This window comes from Taudactylus pleione, unplaced genomic scaffold (genome assembly GCF_031769625.1).
Source record: "Taudactylus pleione unplaced genomic scaffold, aTauple2 ptg000114l, whole genome shotgun sequence".
Lineage (NCBI taxonomy): Eukaryota > Metazoa > Chordata > Amphibia > Anura > Myobatrachidae > Taudactylus > Taudactylus pleione.
The window spans coordinates 10,911,514-10,928,817 of record NW_028284516.1 but is presented as its reverse complement, the minus strand read 5'-3'; the positions used below and the strand labels follow the sequence as shown (position 1 = coordinate 10,928,817).

The window sequence follows — 17,304 nt, the reverse complement described above, 5'->3', positions numbered from 1 at the left end:
TCTGCTTTCAAATGAAGCCATGCAGAATAAAATATATATTTTATCAGCATTATATTTAAGTAACTGAGACCTCAAAATCTGATTCTAATTTAAAATGGACACAGTAGGCCTGATTCTGAGTTGAACGTAGCAGCGCTTAATGGCGGTCGGGCGCCTGCGACTTTATGTAAATGCCACTACATACTGCTTCCCAGGTCTATTTATCTGGAAAAATAGCTTCAGGAACTGTGGGTGGAGCTACTGGAGGAGGAGCTATACATAAGTGAATATATATATATATATATTAGAGATGAGCGGGTCTGGATTAGTTCAGATTTCCACGCCGAGTTCGGATTTTTCCCAGCAAAAAACGGGACTCAGAAAGAGGCAAAACGTCATTTTTCATGGACAAATATCATCATGGAATGGAATGATGATGTTTGTCCATGAAAAATGACGTTTTGCCTCTCTCTGAGTCCCGTTTTTTGCCGGGAAAAACCGAAATCGGCGTGGAAATCCGAACTAATCCGAACCCGCTCATCTCTATTCTCTAAAATATATATATATTTTTTCATTTTATTTTTTATAGGAGTATTATCGGAGGAGTCGCCAGCGGCCAGCCCCTCCGGACAGGTACCTTGGCTGAGCCTGAGTTTGTCTCTGTATGTAGCAGTAGCTCCCCGGGCTGTTCACCCCCTGCCCAAAGTTGCTGACTACTTCACCCGTGACTGTGTAGTAGTTGCAGCCTAACCCTCCCCCCCTGCAGCCCAACCCTAATCCTATCCCCCTGCAGCCTAACCCTCCCCCCCTGCAGCCTAACCCTAATCCTACCCCCCTGCAGCCTAACCCTCCCCCCCCTGCAGCCTAACCCTAATCCTACCCCCCTGCAGCCTAACCCTCCCCCCCTGCAGCCTAACCCTAATCCTACCCCCCTGCAGCCTAACCCTCCTCCCCCACAGTTTGACCCTAACCCTCCTTCTAGTGCCTAACCCTAACCCTTAAATCTAATACTTACCGTCGGGATGCCAGCATGAGATTCTGACTGCTGTCGGGATTCCGGTGCTGGTATTCTGAGTGCTGTCATCCCGACCGCAGGGATGCTACCAAAAGAATCGATGACCTCCTCTCACTAGCCAGTAGTGGGCCCATGTCCTAGTGAGTGGTGGACTACTTGCAGGGCCGTAACAGGGGTTAAATACACTCTGTGCCAGCCCCGACTCCTTAGCACCTCACGTCATGACGTTGCACAAAAGGAGCTGGGTCAGCAGCACCGGTAAGTGCATCGCTGACTTGGAGCATCCTGAGGACGCTCCAGATCAGCTGCATACGCTGCAGGGTGCCTGTCGTAGCATCTAAAGGATGCTCTGGCTGTGCCGTAGCAGTGATCCTGGCTGTAGCGTCCCATTCCAAGCACCCTGCTAGCCAGAAGTAAGGGCCGTGGGGCAGCAATGGAGCTGCCCACAGAGCCCTGTGCAGCAGCACCAGTGACGCACCCCTAGTTGCAGCCCTAGATCCTTGCCTGCCCCATAACCCCCCCACACACACACACACACACACACACACATATGTGCTATTTCCTTACTCACTCTGTGCCACTGCAGCAGGGCTGAATTAAGCTTTTGGCGGCCCGGGGCAGTTAAGACAGGGGGCCCAACACCCACTCCTTCTGGCCACTGTAGTGAGCCAGTGAGGTACACTGTGTGTGATCTGCTATATGTAGCTAGGTGTAGTGGAATCTATAAATATATAATAAGCCATGGTGGCACAGTGAATATATATCGGGGTCTCATGGGGCTCCCACAATTGCAGGTCTACTCAGGGGGACGTCCGTATATGCTAGACAGAGAGAAGAAGGGATGCACCAGGGTAGCATGCATACGTAGAAGGCGCATATCGGAGGTCGCGACTTTGCGGAGTGCTGCTGAGTCCTAGTGCCCGGCGGCTGCTATGAGGTAACAGAGGCAGTACAGAGCACACCTGTAACAATGCAGCAGTGTGCTCCAGCCAGCCACCAGTAGTAGTTCAGCCACTGTGTACACGCAGCCTTTACATTAAAGGACAGTACTCAGCAATAGTGAACTTGCTTGTGCTGTAAACATTCAGGTAAATTGAAGATGCATGTGTATAATAATAGTACATACACTATGCAAGGTATTTGAGACTTATAAAATAACCCAGTGACGTGGTCAATGACGCTGCTGTTTTAAATATGCACACCCATAAAACGCCCGTTTTGACCTTTAAGCACGCCTGCGATCGGATCTCCACTCCCCGTTTTCAAGCACCATCCCCTGTTACCACCCACATACGCCTCATCCTGCCACTCAAATTATCAGGCATTCGCTATTTTGCGAGCACATGAATTTCGGCCACACTGACTGGTTCGCGCATGCGTATAACGATCCGTACGCATGCGCAGTTGGGCAAACATCGCTCGGAGCGAACGAGCTGCCACTTACGAGTGGCTCTGAATCAGGCCCTAAATGTGAATTAATACCAGCAGTTGCTGCCTGCCATAGGAAGTTTCCTCTAGGGATCCATAATCATCGATGGTTTATGGCCGATGACGAATGCTTTTGCCAACAATGGGGGAGAACCAGATGGTTTCCCTCCATCGATGTCTAAGCATAACCAAATGTTTTTATTTTTTTTAAAGGTGCCGGAACACTGAGCATAGCTCTGCCCCTGGCACCCGCGAAACCCTGCCCCCATGTTCTGATTGGCCCACAGACCAGTCAGTCGAAAAACAGCGATGACCATCGGTTGGTGAAAACATCAATGATCATCAATGAATAGCTACCATCGATGGCTACTTGCTATTCTGGTAACCATTGATGGTAACCAAAGGATATATGATTGGCTGCGCTGATTCAACAACACTTACAAATGAAATAATTTGGATGTGATTGACGGTAAATAATGTTGAATTAAAAAATATTTAATTGAACAATTGCATAATAAATATATAAAATAAATATATCCTAAACCATACATATATAATTCATACAATGCTTGTAAATAAAATAGCATACATATAAATGTAAAAAAAATGGGTTATGTATAAACTTGTATATATTGAAAAGAGAAAAAGAAGGGGGAAGTGAGAACAAAAATTGAGGATAAGGAAAAAAAGGGAAAACGAAGTCAGTTTAATTAGTCAGTTCCTCCTGGTTGTTTGTGTAACAAGCCTGAAGGTTAGAACTGTTTCATTATGGTAAGGAGACTTTGGGCCTAATTCCAACCCACTCGCGAGCGCTGAGCGCTCGCAAGCGGGTCAATGTTGGCCCAGTGCTTATGCGCACGATGGAGGCAGCTCCGTCGTGCGCATGCGCGAGACCCGGAAAGCGACGGGCAATCCGTTGCTCCGGGTCTCGTACCAAAGGGGGCGTGATGTCGATGTTGAGTGACAGCACGCCCCCTTTGGTGGGCAGGCCAGGGGCGTGGCTGCCAAGACGGAGGCGTTCCCATGGGAACGCCTACCATCTGGGGCGGCCCCACTGACATCACAAGTGATGTCAGTGGGTGGACTCTGTAAGAGCAAGAAGTCCACTGGGACTTGCGGCAACGAGACCCTACCACAAGAGTCTTGTTGCAAGTCCGATGGTCGTGATGGTCTTGACCATCGCGGCCATCATCCTGGCCGCTCGCACTAGCTGTGGGTGGTTACCCACAGCTATGCGAGCGGCCAGGAGGCCGCTCTAAAAAAACAATAGGCGGGCACTGATTCAGAGCGAGTGCTCTGAAAGAGCGTCAAGCTCTGAATCAGGCCCTTTGTTTCATAGCAATACTTGTGTGGCAAGGCAGCAGTTGTTGTGATCTGATATACAAAAAATAGACAGCGCTGACCAAATGAATAAAATTAAAACACATTTAATATCACATATATTTGTAGAAAAACCAACATTGTACTATAATAAGCTCAAAGAGTATTAGTAACAAATGCCCACTGTGAATTCACAGCTTATAAAACAGAATCAGCACCAGCGACAATATAATATAGCGTCATTCATAATATATCCATTCGGACTTTTAGGAAAATAGATTGAAGTCAGCAATCCCAGGTAATGTCATAAATACAGGTTCATTGGAACCAATATGCTGGATAGCAACAATGCTTGGACAGTGCTGTCACTTTCATGAATTAAAATTATAATGATTCCAGGCTCAATAGCCTTCTGTGATTTCCAACAGAATAGAGGTCTCAGGCCGTGCACGGCTTATAACTCTAAATGTAGTGAGAGTACTCGCATACCACGCTGTTGAAATAACGATGGGGACAACTTTGCTGACCGTGTCTCCAGACTTCTCCTGGCACTTCCCCACTTCACTCGTCTCTCTGTCTCTTCCTGGCTTGATATAGTGCACCCAGGCTAGACAGCCACACTGGAGCAGAGGCGCCTCACTCCCCCGTGGAGTGAGTGACAGGCAGCACAGCCGATATCCGGACACATGGTAAACCATGTGACTGCACTTCACTGTGGACAGGAAATCCCCAAGTCCCTTCTGAGGAAACAGCCTGTCTCATACGGCTGAGAAATGCGTTAAGACACATCCCCATTGTTTTGCATGCACCAGTGACGCGCTGTGAGAAGGATCTGCTCGCACCCACCAGCCTGCTGTCTCGTTCCCAGGGACCTGGGGATTTCCCATCCACAGTGACCTGGGATTGCTGACTTCAATCTATTTTCCTAGTTTCCTCCTTGGAAGCTGTTTGGGCTGTCTATAAATATGGGGCACAGTGTTCATGTTCAGAGATGTCATGGATGTGGTACTCCAGATAAGGGTGAAGCCACCAGGAAGACCCCTCATGCCAATACTGACATGCATAATCAAGGGTTGGCACCACTCTTGAAAAAAAAGATGCCTCCAGTGGCCATCTAATGCCAGTGTAGCTCCAGTGGTATTGTATTCCAACAGATAATTTCATGCTTGGCCGTGCCACCATACCTACTGTTCATGAGACATAAGACTATAGAGAGGCGCTCTAGGGATTTTGCAGCAAGCTGTAGAGAGTCAGGGTCAGCTATTTTGACTTCTGTTAATGTACTCAAAGTAGCCAGCTGTCTCCTTATTGTACTTAAGTATTTACTAATTTTCCTATTTTGGTGCATGTATTAATTTCTGTATCTAGATAATGATCTGTATCAGGATATACATATAGACCTGGAGCTTTGTCCAAGGTCTGACTGAGTTTTAGAGGCCACAAACAAAGGTATTCATTGTAGTTTCAATTGCTGGTTTTTATTTTATTTGAAGCGTACAAAAACACACTGGCAATGACAAATATCACATTACAACAGAGAAAAGCAAGAACATTCTTTGTCTATAGAAATACCAAAAATATTGTGTTAAACGATAAGAAACTCAGGGATAATGACTCTAGATCCAATTAAATGGAGACTATACTCTCACTAAAGAGGGAGAAGGAGTGAACAATAAATCAAGAGACCAGCACAAATACATGAAATAAAGCGAACAAGGTAATACTTGGCCATTCCGAGCAATAAAGGTCAAAAGGCGAGGAGAGATATATGCCAGATTAATATCAGAACATAGAGGAATAAAAAAGTAAAAGAATGGAAGGAAAGGTGGCAAAGCTGTTGGGGGTGGAGAGATAGAGAAGTAAGCGAGCCCAGGGAGAGAGGAATGGCAGACAAAACACAGACAGATAATGTAGTGCCAGGAAATCACTTAAGTCCCAGAAGAGTTGTGTTATGAAAGAAGCCCCATGGGGACCATATAGAATTGAATTTAGCCACTATGTTGTCTTTGAGACATATTTAGTTATTTGCTACATCCTGTTCTTGGTAAAGTAGTAGATAAGAGCTCTTCCAACTACAGACCAGCTGGTACTTAGCAGCACAGGAATTACAGGATACACTTGTTGGTATGCTTAGATGTCTGGGGGACTGGGGCACATACAAATAAATTAACATGGGATGGAGGGGACATCAAAGTAGTAATGGAAGATAAAAGCATTCGGGATACATACCAGAATGTGAGAATTTTTGGATAGGTCCACCATATGTGGAAAAACACCAACATGACTGCATTGTCTAGACCACATGGCAGAGGTGGTTGGATAGATCTGACGGAGAAGCTCTGGACAGGCATACTGCATCCTGTAGAGCTACCAGGACATAGACCATGCTTAGGATGCCTTGGGTAGTGCTCTACTTCCTAGAGTTGGTGGCTCTGCCCTCTAGATGGGATGTCATGAAATCAGAGGTTTGGGCGTAAGGCCGGCACATGGCAGCATAGAGCTCTGTTCTGGCCCCGTCACTTATGGAGGACTGAATAACCTCTGTTTCTTCACCTAGGGGAGAGCCCAAATCCACTTCCCATGTTAGTTTGTGGTTGGTTAGAGGGGGGGACTTCAAGGCCAAAATAAAGTAGTATAGGAGGGAGATAGCACCACTGGTATTCATTATAGTTTAAAAAAAATTTCCCTTTTGAAGGTATGCCCAAGTGTACATAAACCTGTCACGACCTGGCTCTGGAGGTTTTCAGTCCAAACACTGGGAGCCAGAGGGACTAGGCAGGGAGGCAGCAGTTGACAAGGAGGAAGTAAAATAGATCTCCTTGGCTAATCCCGGGTGTTGGCGAGACCTAACTAGGGGCATGGAGTCTAACTGGTTGGTGGTTTTCACCAGTGACCCCTCCAAGCAGGATGTGGTCCTAGCTACACCCAACCAGCAGGTCACGGTCCCCTGGTCAGGGACCTGGGAATTATCAACTGACAAGGTGGCAAGGTTGAAAAGAATAATTACTTGCACTGGAAAAAACACTGGGATTTATACACTGAAGGATGGCATGTGGAGATTACACTGGAAGGGTAATGCAGATAATACACTGGAGAACGTCACGAAGAGGATACACTGGAGAATAGACGTAGTGGAAGCACTGTGGTAGAATACTTGAAATTAGTACATGGATGATTGTATTGAGTACATACACTGGTGATCCAGATGCAGGTGAAGCATTGAAGGAGATCACTGGAGATCAGTAAGGAGACTGATAATTTAACACTGGGAATCAGTACGAGGACCGAAATATGTTACACTAGGAATCAGCATGTGAGCTGAAATATATAACACTAGGAATCAGCATGAGAGCTGAAATATATATCGCATAGGAAGAAACACCAGAAATCAGTACACTGACTGAAGTATATCACGTAAGAAGTAACACTGGAGATCCAGATGCAGGATAGCTCTGGAATGTAACACTGGAGAAAGTCACTGGAAAGGAAGACAGCATGGAGCCTGGAATGATGTTACAGCCAACAGTCATTGGAATAGAGAAGAGTTGTTCAGGCCACTTCCTGTTTCCTGGAGACCTGTTTATACCCTTAGGTAGCTGTCCATTGGAGGAGAGATTCAGCTGAGAACTGACCAGGCTACCATTGGATGAGAGACCAGTTAGGTGATATGGGCAACATGGCTGCACCCATGATCACCACCGTGGGAACTCCAATATGGAGGATCACGTGGAAGTCACCCGGGCCCCAGGGAGAATACTCGGCATGTCTACCTCCACCGCACCTGATGCCTGACCACGCTTGCTAGACAGGGGAAACTGGCGCTGTGGTAAGTAACAGCCGATCCCAGGCTGAATTCTGACAGAACCCTTAGGGCAGGATAAAAGCCAGGATTGTCTATCTGACAATTGGGGTGAAAGTGCCTTTCTGTAGGTTTGGATGAATACTACATGATACATGTGCATATATCCATTTCATAGTGAATGTACAGGTATGATACAGTTTTGGGAGTTTGGAAAAGTACTGTACTAATTTAATTCTATTTTAGTAAAAAGATTTATTCATCATTATTTTTTCTTTTTAATTTATATATGTATGTATTTGAGTGGTGTGATGGGACCTTGGCTGTCACCCTCTTGCATCTCTGCAGCATTAGATCACTTATAATAATTCAATGGTAACTGACAATAGGTCACGATTTCCACTTCCTTTTCCTAAAGTGGTGCCATCTTCCTGTTCCATTTATAAATGTAAGTTTTCTCTTTCTTAATGACTGGCAGACTGATGGACAGAATTTATCGTCTTTGTGTAAAACTTGAAACACGATGGCCAGAAAAATAATGTGTTTTATGCAGACACCAACCAATACAATAAATGTCATAATATCATAAAATGTTTTGTGATCACCCTGACACCATTTATGCTCAAAGATTCCCAAGTGTATGACAATTAAATAGCACTGTGAGACAGATATGCATTCATATCTGTAAAGTTACTGTTTCTAGCCCCACTTTGGTTACAGTTATTTACTGTTCTCTACATTTTACTGAGGCTACACCTTAAGTGCAAAGCCATGTGAAGTTCCTGAGCTGTGTGGGTTTTTATTATCCTAGCAACTGTCTGCAAAGTGCGTTTGTTCTGATAAGTGCATACGTTCACACAAGCAGCGCCGAAACTAGATTTTTTGGTGCCCTGTGCCAGAGAAACCATTGTCACCCCCATTTTTTTAAATAGGAACATATAAGATCATGCATCTGAAAAAGGACCATGGCCTCATGGGGAAGGGCCAGGGAAGAGATAGGGGAGGCCAGGAGATGCTGGGCATAAAAGAAGAGGAAGCTACAAGTGAGAATGATAATATACAGGAAAATTGACAGGCCCAAACAGCACCCCCTGCCCTGTGGTTCCTTGTGCCATGGCACTGGTTGCACTACCCTAGTTACTGCCCTACACACAAGGACTTTGTTTAACCAGTAGGAAATGAGGGTATACGTATATATTTTATACTTTTTTGTAGATGGCAAATCTGTAAAAAGCTGTTATTTTTTTCCTCTACTTTGCTTTTTTCTAAATCTATTTTAAAATATGAATTTGTAGATGTAAATAGACTTTGTTCTCTAATGGTTTAGGAACCTGCATTAATTAATTCTAGTTAACTAATGCTAAGGGGGGGGGACTCAATTCTATGCAATGTGCCTCAGTGATTTTATCACAATTTAATATAGTAGCCACACATTGATAATTTTACTGTGCATAGCATTTATTTCCAGCACTTGAATAGAGACCTAGGTGAGAGTTTTTAGAAGTGGAGATGTTGTCCATAGCAACCAATCAGATTCTACTTAACATTTAAATAGCACCATCTAAAAGATAATAGCTAGAATCTGTTTGGTTGCTATGGGCAACATCTCCACTTCTAAAAACTCTCACTTTAGAAAATTTACCCCCTAGAAATATTTTTTAGCAATAATGATTGAACACTCAGTCTAGTGGTGTCAATCTTTCTTTCAGGGCTGGCTCAAGGGGCAGGCGGCATGGGGGCACAGCCGCAGTCAACCCGGCATCAGCACCATCTATAAGAGGCCTGCTCTGCACTGTCAGCCAACAGTGGTGGGCACTTAGACCCATAGGTTCTCCACGGAGGCACAACCTCTGACATGCACCTTCTACAAAAGCACGGCTTGTCACCGCATCTTTCATCCTTGGTGACCTATACAGTAAAGTGTCCCGGTACAATGGGAGGAAATTTTCTCCTGGGGCTCCACATGGTCTAGAACCAGCCCTGCATACCTTAAATTTGTATGCAATATATGCAGTTGTCATCTCTAATTGATTTTTTTTCTAGATTTTTTTTAATTATTATTATTATTATTATAATAATATTTTTTTAAATTTAGATTGCTCTCATAGTAAAACCCATTCCTGAATGTACTCATTTTTTATCCTACTAAGTGCTGTGAGCACTTTTGACTGTAGCTCTGTATCTACAAATCTATTGCAATCTATGTAATGTATCCATTAAGATACATGCACATGTGTTCCAAATTTCTATATGACTTTTTGCAAAATTCACACAATCTAAAATTAAATGTAAACGTCACATAGAGCGGCATATTTATCACAATCCACATTTTTAATGTGGATGTGATAAATATATTTAGCATAAATTTACAAAGTGAAGCTGAATATCGCCGATAAGAGCTCGTCCTGGCTAAAAGAGATGGAGATGGGAAAGAGTGACAGAGATGTCGCTATCCTATTGGGTCAAGCATGGTTTTGCAAAAACACCCTCACGTGTTTTGGTTTTGGATCTGTATTTTTTTTTTTAAAACAAAAATAAAAAAACAGCTAAAATTACACCATTGTGACCTGATAGCATGCAATCCAGAACCCGATTTTCAGTTTTTAAATCTGAGTACCAAATCAGGACTCAGTTCGACTCAGTACCCTAAAGTGATTCAGAATTCAAACTCGGTTCGACTTGGAACCCCTAAATTCGGTTGTTGTCTGAGAACCAGACCCGCACATCTCTAATCAGAATAAACCCTCATAGCTGCATATTTATGGAGATTTTTCCAAACTGTTTGTTTTCTCTTTATTTTGTAAGTTGTATCAGTGTTTTATGTTCATTGTTTGTTGTTTTTTTATCCATTCACCATTTGCACTCCCAATTATTGTCCCTGTGGCTCCAGGCCAGATTATAAATGTTACCATGTGCAGTAATTACTAAACAATGTTCTGACAGGGACGATGCACAGGTAACCTGACTATTATTCCCCAGTGACACACTGTGGAGCCCTGGGTCATTATATTAATACTGCTAAAATAGGCTGAAATGGAGAAAACACTGACAAACATGTAGGTACACTTGTAATATATGTACAGTATATAAGTATATATTAGGAACTAAGGGCCTGATTCAGAGCCGCTCGTAAGCGGCCGCTCGTTCGCTCTGAGCAATGTTCGCACAACTGCATGGGTCGTAATGCGCATGCGCCAACCAGTCATTGCGGTCGGAAATCGAGCGCTCGGAAAACAGCGAGTGCCTGCTAATTTGAGTGACAGAATGAGGCGTTTGTGGGTGGTAACAGGGGAAGGTGCTTGAAAACGGGGAGTGGAGATCCGAACGCACGCGTGCCAAACGGTCAAAACGGGCATTTTAAGGGTGTGCATAATTAACAAAGCAGCGTCATCGACCACGTCACTTGGTTGTCTCTTAGCCTGAACTGTTCGCATGATTGCGGTAGGAAAATCCTACCACAAGCACTGCGAGCAGTTCAGATGCCTTTCGATTAATCTAATAAATAGCGGAGATGATGTATAATGCGAGCATCCAGGTGCTCAATAATCACAGAACAGGCGAGATATGAAGGACCTGACACTGAGTCGCACAATAAGGGGCTGTAGTTTGCTGACACCCCCTGAAACCTGATTTACTACCTTATGCTAATGTGGGAACCTGTAGGGCTAATACAGGGGCTTGTGTGCCTGCAAGCAGAAACCTGTACCGTCCACTTATTTTACACCAGGTGCTGTCATCTTCAGTATCAGCACCTGCACCAGTTCAAGACATCCATCAGAAATAGGCTTCCCTTTACAGAACGCACAACTAGGAATCGCACAGAGCTTTAAATATGCCCCCATGACACTCTCACAAGTCAGGGTAGTTCTGTGCAATCGTACTGTCACCTCCCAGTTCCCTCCTCAAAACGCACAATCTCATAGAAAGACAGAACTGTCCAAGTTCAGTCCGACTCAGAATAGGACGGAGATATGCAAAAAGTGCATTAATTCATTCACATTATGCAAAAACTCGCCATGTGTGTCTGTACACAAAGATCCTCCCCATTCAGGATCAGACTCAAAAGGAGAATGTGGTAAGTGACAGCCAGTTAGTGATCCCGATCACTGTATGACTGGAGCTGTAGGAACATAGCTGTATTTTTTGGTTTATGTGTCCCACATTCTGGTTCTCTGTCTTTTTTTTCTTCTTCAGGAAATACAACAAATGCAGGGGCGTATTTATAATAGGTGCAGGGTGTGTGGGGCACACGGGCCCCTGGGTCCAGGGGGGCCCATACCGCACACCCTGCATCCATAAAACTTACCTCTCCGGAGTCCCATGTCGGCTCCTGTGTCTGCGCCTGTAAAAACAGCTGGAAAATGGCAGCCACGGATATTTTCCCAGTGACCTGTGCATGCGCTATAGACTCTGGGCACACTCTAGTGCCCAGAGTCTCCACTCAGTGCACAGCCGGCCACCAGACGGAGAGGTGGGGGCCCGTATCGGATACTGCACACGGGCCCCCTCCTCTCTAGAAACGCCCCTGAGCAAATGTGATTATGTTGCTCAGTTCTACTTATTTGTATGGAGGTTTCTCTGAGCTTATGACACCTACATCACATGTGTACCACCACCCCAGTCAACCTCCCCACCTGCAACTGTCCCAAAGTGGAAAAACTGGGGCTGCAGCTGCACCATTACATATTTAGTGCCATCCTTTGCGTCCTCTTCTTTGCATCCTCCTCTGTTCCCAAATACTTGTACATGACTTTAATATGTTCTAAAAAAGGAAAAGTGGAGGTGTTGAGCCAAGTCAACCAATCAGATTCTAGCTATCATTTTCTAGACTGTACTTGATAAACAATAGCTGTGATCTGACTGATTGCTATGGGCAACACCTCCACTTCTCCTTTTTATCTCCTCTTTACCTCTCACCACCAGCCTCCACTCCCTCCTCTTTGCACTTATGAAAGTGGACTAAAGCAATGGGAAGTAGGACTGAAGAGAATAAGCTAGAATAGGACCTTACAGTGTGTACGAGCCTTATGCTGGATACACACTGAGACGATGGATCGGTCAATAGACCGATCTGCCATTTAAGCTGCCGATTAGTAAGCTATATACACTTACCAATCGTCCTCTCAATATTTCTGGGCTGACATCACAACTGGACGGGCATTTAAACTTGCCCGCCCAGTTGTGATGTCAGTGTCGGCCGTCCCTGCATGGATGGTTGGCAGGTCGTCCGTACACACATATGGATGCAGATACTGTATCAGGTTGGCTGTGCTACAGGGCTGACCTGATACGACATCGTTCACAGACATTTCGGGCGTACACAATCGCCGATTCTCTTAACATTATATCGCTCGTCGATCAAAAAAGCACTATATCGACAAGTGTGTACCCAGGATCAGGGCGTATACACACAGGCATCAAGAAGCAAACACACATGCTATCTAAAAACAGTAAGAAAATGTTGTGCTTTGTCCTTGCTCTAACAGTGTGTTAGAGGTGCTTTCATTAATGCATGTCAAAGCTTCACTGCAGCACAGCGTACTTAATGAGCATTCCTATAGAACCCAATTGTATTTTACCAGGCTTTTAACTTTTAACAATGCAGCCAAAGTCACAACTGTTTCTACACAAAGCGAACAATTTTCAGAAATAGATTGAACACTATAAAGGTAATTCCTGGTGTAACCAAGGCACCCCCCTCCCCATCCAAGGATTTAAGCATATATGTAGTCAAAACGGTAAGGGTTAATATTGGAGGTAGCTTAAAAAAACACCAGGTTCAGTAAAAATAATATAATAGCAAAGACAGTAATACTAAGATGTTAATAATACAGTATAATGAATATTGACGTTTTTCAGATAAGCAGGGACTCCACAGAGAGCTACTGTAGGAGCTTATATTTTACAGTAGCAGATTAAAGTGTTGTATTTCTTACAAATGGAAAAATTACCAGGTTAGTGCACCCAAGTGTTCTGTTTTCATAGGTTAGTTCCGTATTTGGACCCTGGGAATCTATCATGTACAGAACACTGCTCTTATTCTCAGAGTACAGACTTCAGATAGCACTAATATTACTGTAATGTTAGAAATTGGTTCCTAAGCTGTAGCTTTTAATGTCACAGTGACTGACTATTTTGAAATAATGTGAGCTCTAGACATTACCTGGTGTCTAGATATATAGCTGGTATTTGCCAGGAATTTTTTTTTTGTACAATAGAAGCTACAGGAGTCAATATATTATGAAGTGACATACACCTTTCTAGTGATAGCAGTATAAATGTCACTGAGATTGCTGTAGCTGGGCATCCTAGTCCCTTTACATGTCAGCATAAGCATGTGTGACACTTTAGGATTTTAACCATTATTTCTTATTTAAATATTTTGATTAAATGAATATGTAGATCATAGCATCGAGAATGTATGTAGAATCTAACAAGGTACAAGCAGTATTTTATTTTGTGATATAGAAATCCTATCAAAATTACAACTACATTTATAGTAGCGGAAATAAAAATGTTAAAGTTTCTATTGTTTTTTTAATTGTTAGAACTCAAATCAAGTGTTCCATGTACATTTAATGAATGTCTGGAAAACCTAGCAGCTCTCTGATGCAAGGGCTCCAAAAAAGTAATGTGAGCAAATGTACAATATTGAAGTACTGTAATGGAGTTGTATGAGAACGCCTCTGAAAGGGCCGTTTAAGAGCTACTGTAGCAAATATTGGAGGCACTTGCTGTGTTTACCATGCCAAGTATCACAAAAGCAGTCCCAATAGTTGTCTGTGGAGACCGATTTAACAAGCTCTGAAAAGGTTAGTCTGGCTTTGTTGGCTAACATCATCATCGAGTACCTCTACAGTAATTACTCCTCGCACATGTGCAGCTTGATGCCCTGATGTCTGTAGCACGATACATAGCCCCGAAAAGGCATTTGAAATCGCTGCGGTATGGAATGTAACTTTTTACGGCTTTTACATAAATATTAATAAATAGGTCCCTAAGTGAAGTATAGAGTAAGTAAATTATGCACTGTGCTGCCCTGTAGCTTTAAGATGTGTTAATGAACACATCTCAGAGCACTAGTGAGGTCAGATTACGTACACTTCAATGAGCGTTGTTTTTCAATGGCAATATGTACAAGACCTAAAGTGGTAAATGAGGCTGGTTCAGTTCTCTGCTGCTTTAACCCAGAACTATTGTGTTAGGGAGTAGTGGCCACTGTAATAAGAGTCTCTGAGACATTAGTCAAGTCTTCTTACTAGAAATGGGGCGGAGCCTAGCATGGAGGCACGGCAATGCTCTCTCTGAGAAAGTTCATTCAATCAAATGTTTGCGTATCACAGAGCGGCGGTGTGTGCCGAGGGGATGTGCATTTCTCCACCTCCATGGTTTGCCCAGGGTCCCTGCCAGGCCTCTCTTAAAGTTGGGCCTGGTAAAACAGTACCCACCACACACACAGCCTCTCATGGCATCCCTGTCTAAAGTAAATATATATCCACCTGTCCTGAGCATAGTCTGAAAATTTGTTCTGATTAAAGTCACAAACACCATGCAACAATTAAAGGTCTTTGATCTAGGTAACAAAGTTAGTTCATATGTCCTAAGTAAGTTGAAATAATTCACAATATTAAGGCACACATCCACTTAAAGACATGAAAACGACTGCACGATTACGACATTGCAGTTGTTCCGTGTAGGCACATCAATCATCTGCAAACATGCTGAACCTGACATTATCGTCAGGTTGTCCAGCATGTTTGCCTGATGATAGATGTCTTAACGACCAGCGGGAGCATGCATCACTGGTCGTTTTAGGCCTTTTTTAACAATGTGCAAATGATTATTGAACGATAACGATATCTTTATTGTTCAATCGCTCAATTTAATCGTCTAGTGCAGGGGTGGCCAACGCGCGGCTCTCGAGCCACTTGAGGCTCTTTTGAGCTTCAAAAGCGGCTCCTGGCTCGCGGCCCGGCAGACCCCCATTAGTACTGAGAACGCTGGCCCCTAAAGCCATCAGAGACTAAAGAAGCCTGTGATCACTTCAGAGGCCAGCGTTCCCAGTAATGCAGTGTGACGTCACCCGCGATGTGAGGAGCCCGCGCGTCTGCTGGATCCAGTTAGATCCAGCAGACAGCGGAAGAAGCAACAGCAACGGCGGTACTCAGGAGCCCTGATGGCATGGAGCAGTGCCAGCATCAAGGTAAGTTTCTTCATAGGGGTTTGGGCGGGGAGGGGGAGCCAGTGCTGGGGGCATGACTACAAAGATCATTGCAGGAGGGGCACAACAGCTGGAGGCATTGCTTAATGGGCACAGCTACAGGGGGCATTGCAGAAGGGGCAGAACTACTGGGGGGCATTGCATAATGGGCACAGCTACATGGGGCATTGCAGAAGGGGCACAACTACAGAGGGTATTGCATAATTGCCACAACTAATAGGGGTATTGTTTAATGGGCACAGCTACAGGGGGAATTGCATAAGGGCCACAATAACTGAGGGCATTACATAATGGGCACAGGTACAGGGGGCATTACATATTGGCCACAACTACTGGGGGCATTACTTAATGGGCACAACTACAGGGGGCATGGCAGAAGGGGCACAACTACAGAGGGTATTGCATAATGGGCACTGCTGCAGGGGACATTGCATAAGGGCCACAACTACTGGGGACATTGCTTAATGGGCACAACTACAGGAGGGCACTGCATATGGGGCACAACTACAGGGTGCACAGCATAATGGGCACTGGCATTCTCAATGTATTTTATGTGGTTCTGGATTTCAATATGTATTTTATGTGGATGTGTATTTTAAATGTATTTTATGTGGATCTGGCTTGTTTCTGTGTATTTTATGTGAACGTGGCTATTGCAAGGTTTTCTGTATTGCTTTGGCTTGTTCTTTTACTTCAACAGTGAAAAATGTATATTAGGAAGATTATGTAAAATGTGTATTTTCAATGTACTGGGCTCACCCCCAGCATGACTAAAAAAGAGGGGTGTGATACAAGGTCATGCTCCTGCAAATGTCATACCAAAGGCGTGCACACAAAAATGAGGCATGGCCTTGTGACAGCTAGGCCACGCCCCTTTGTTGCCCGCGCGCCTACTATCGGCTCTTTCGCTTGACTACATATATATTAATATTTTGGCTCTTTGCCTCTGACTGGTTGGCCACCCCTGGTCTAGTGGATGTGTCCCTTTAGTTTTAACTTAGCTCTTGGCATATACTAAAGATGTTCTGTAACTTTAACACTGACCATTTTGAAAATATAGTAATCCGGATTCTCTCATCCTCCTTACTTTGCTAATTAATGCTATTATTAATTAGAAGTCAGCCACCAATTTTATTATTTACTTTTTTACTTTGTGGTAACGTCGTGCCTGTTGTCTGATTCATTTAATTTCATTTTAACTAGAAGTAGACATCTGTATCAATTATTGTAAATCATCATCTGTTGAGGATAGAATAACCATGTTATTATGGTTTACAATTATTTTACTTTGGTACTTATTAAGGATTATATGAATCAAAACTGGGAGAGAGATAACGTGGAGAGAGATAAAGTACCAACCAATCAGCTCCTAGCTGCCTTTTTTCAAACTTTTTAGCCTGTAAGATGACAGGAGCTGATTGGTTGGTACTTTATATCTCTCCTAGGCTTAGTGCAGCTAATAATTTATTGTTATTATTGTTTTCATTTATTGAACCTGTCTTTGACAATGCGCCTGTTTTCGTGCTTCTGTTTGTTGAGCAA

The 17,304-nt window shown here is 43.9% G+C and overlaps 1 protein-coding gene across 4 annotated transcripts in view; it reads left to right on the top strand.

The window, feature by feature from the left end:
* RALYL (RALY RNA binding protein like) overlaps positions 1 to 17,304 on the top strand; it is an 804,654-nt gene that overhangs the window by 697,087 nt on the left and 90,263 nt on the right. The gene's annotated exons all lie outside the window — the stretch shown is intronic.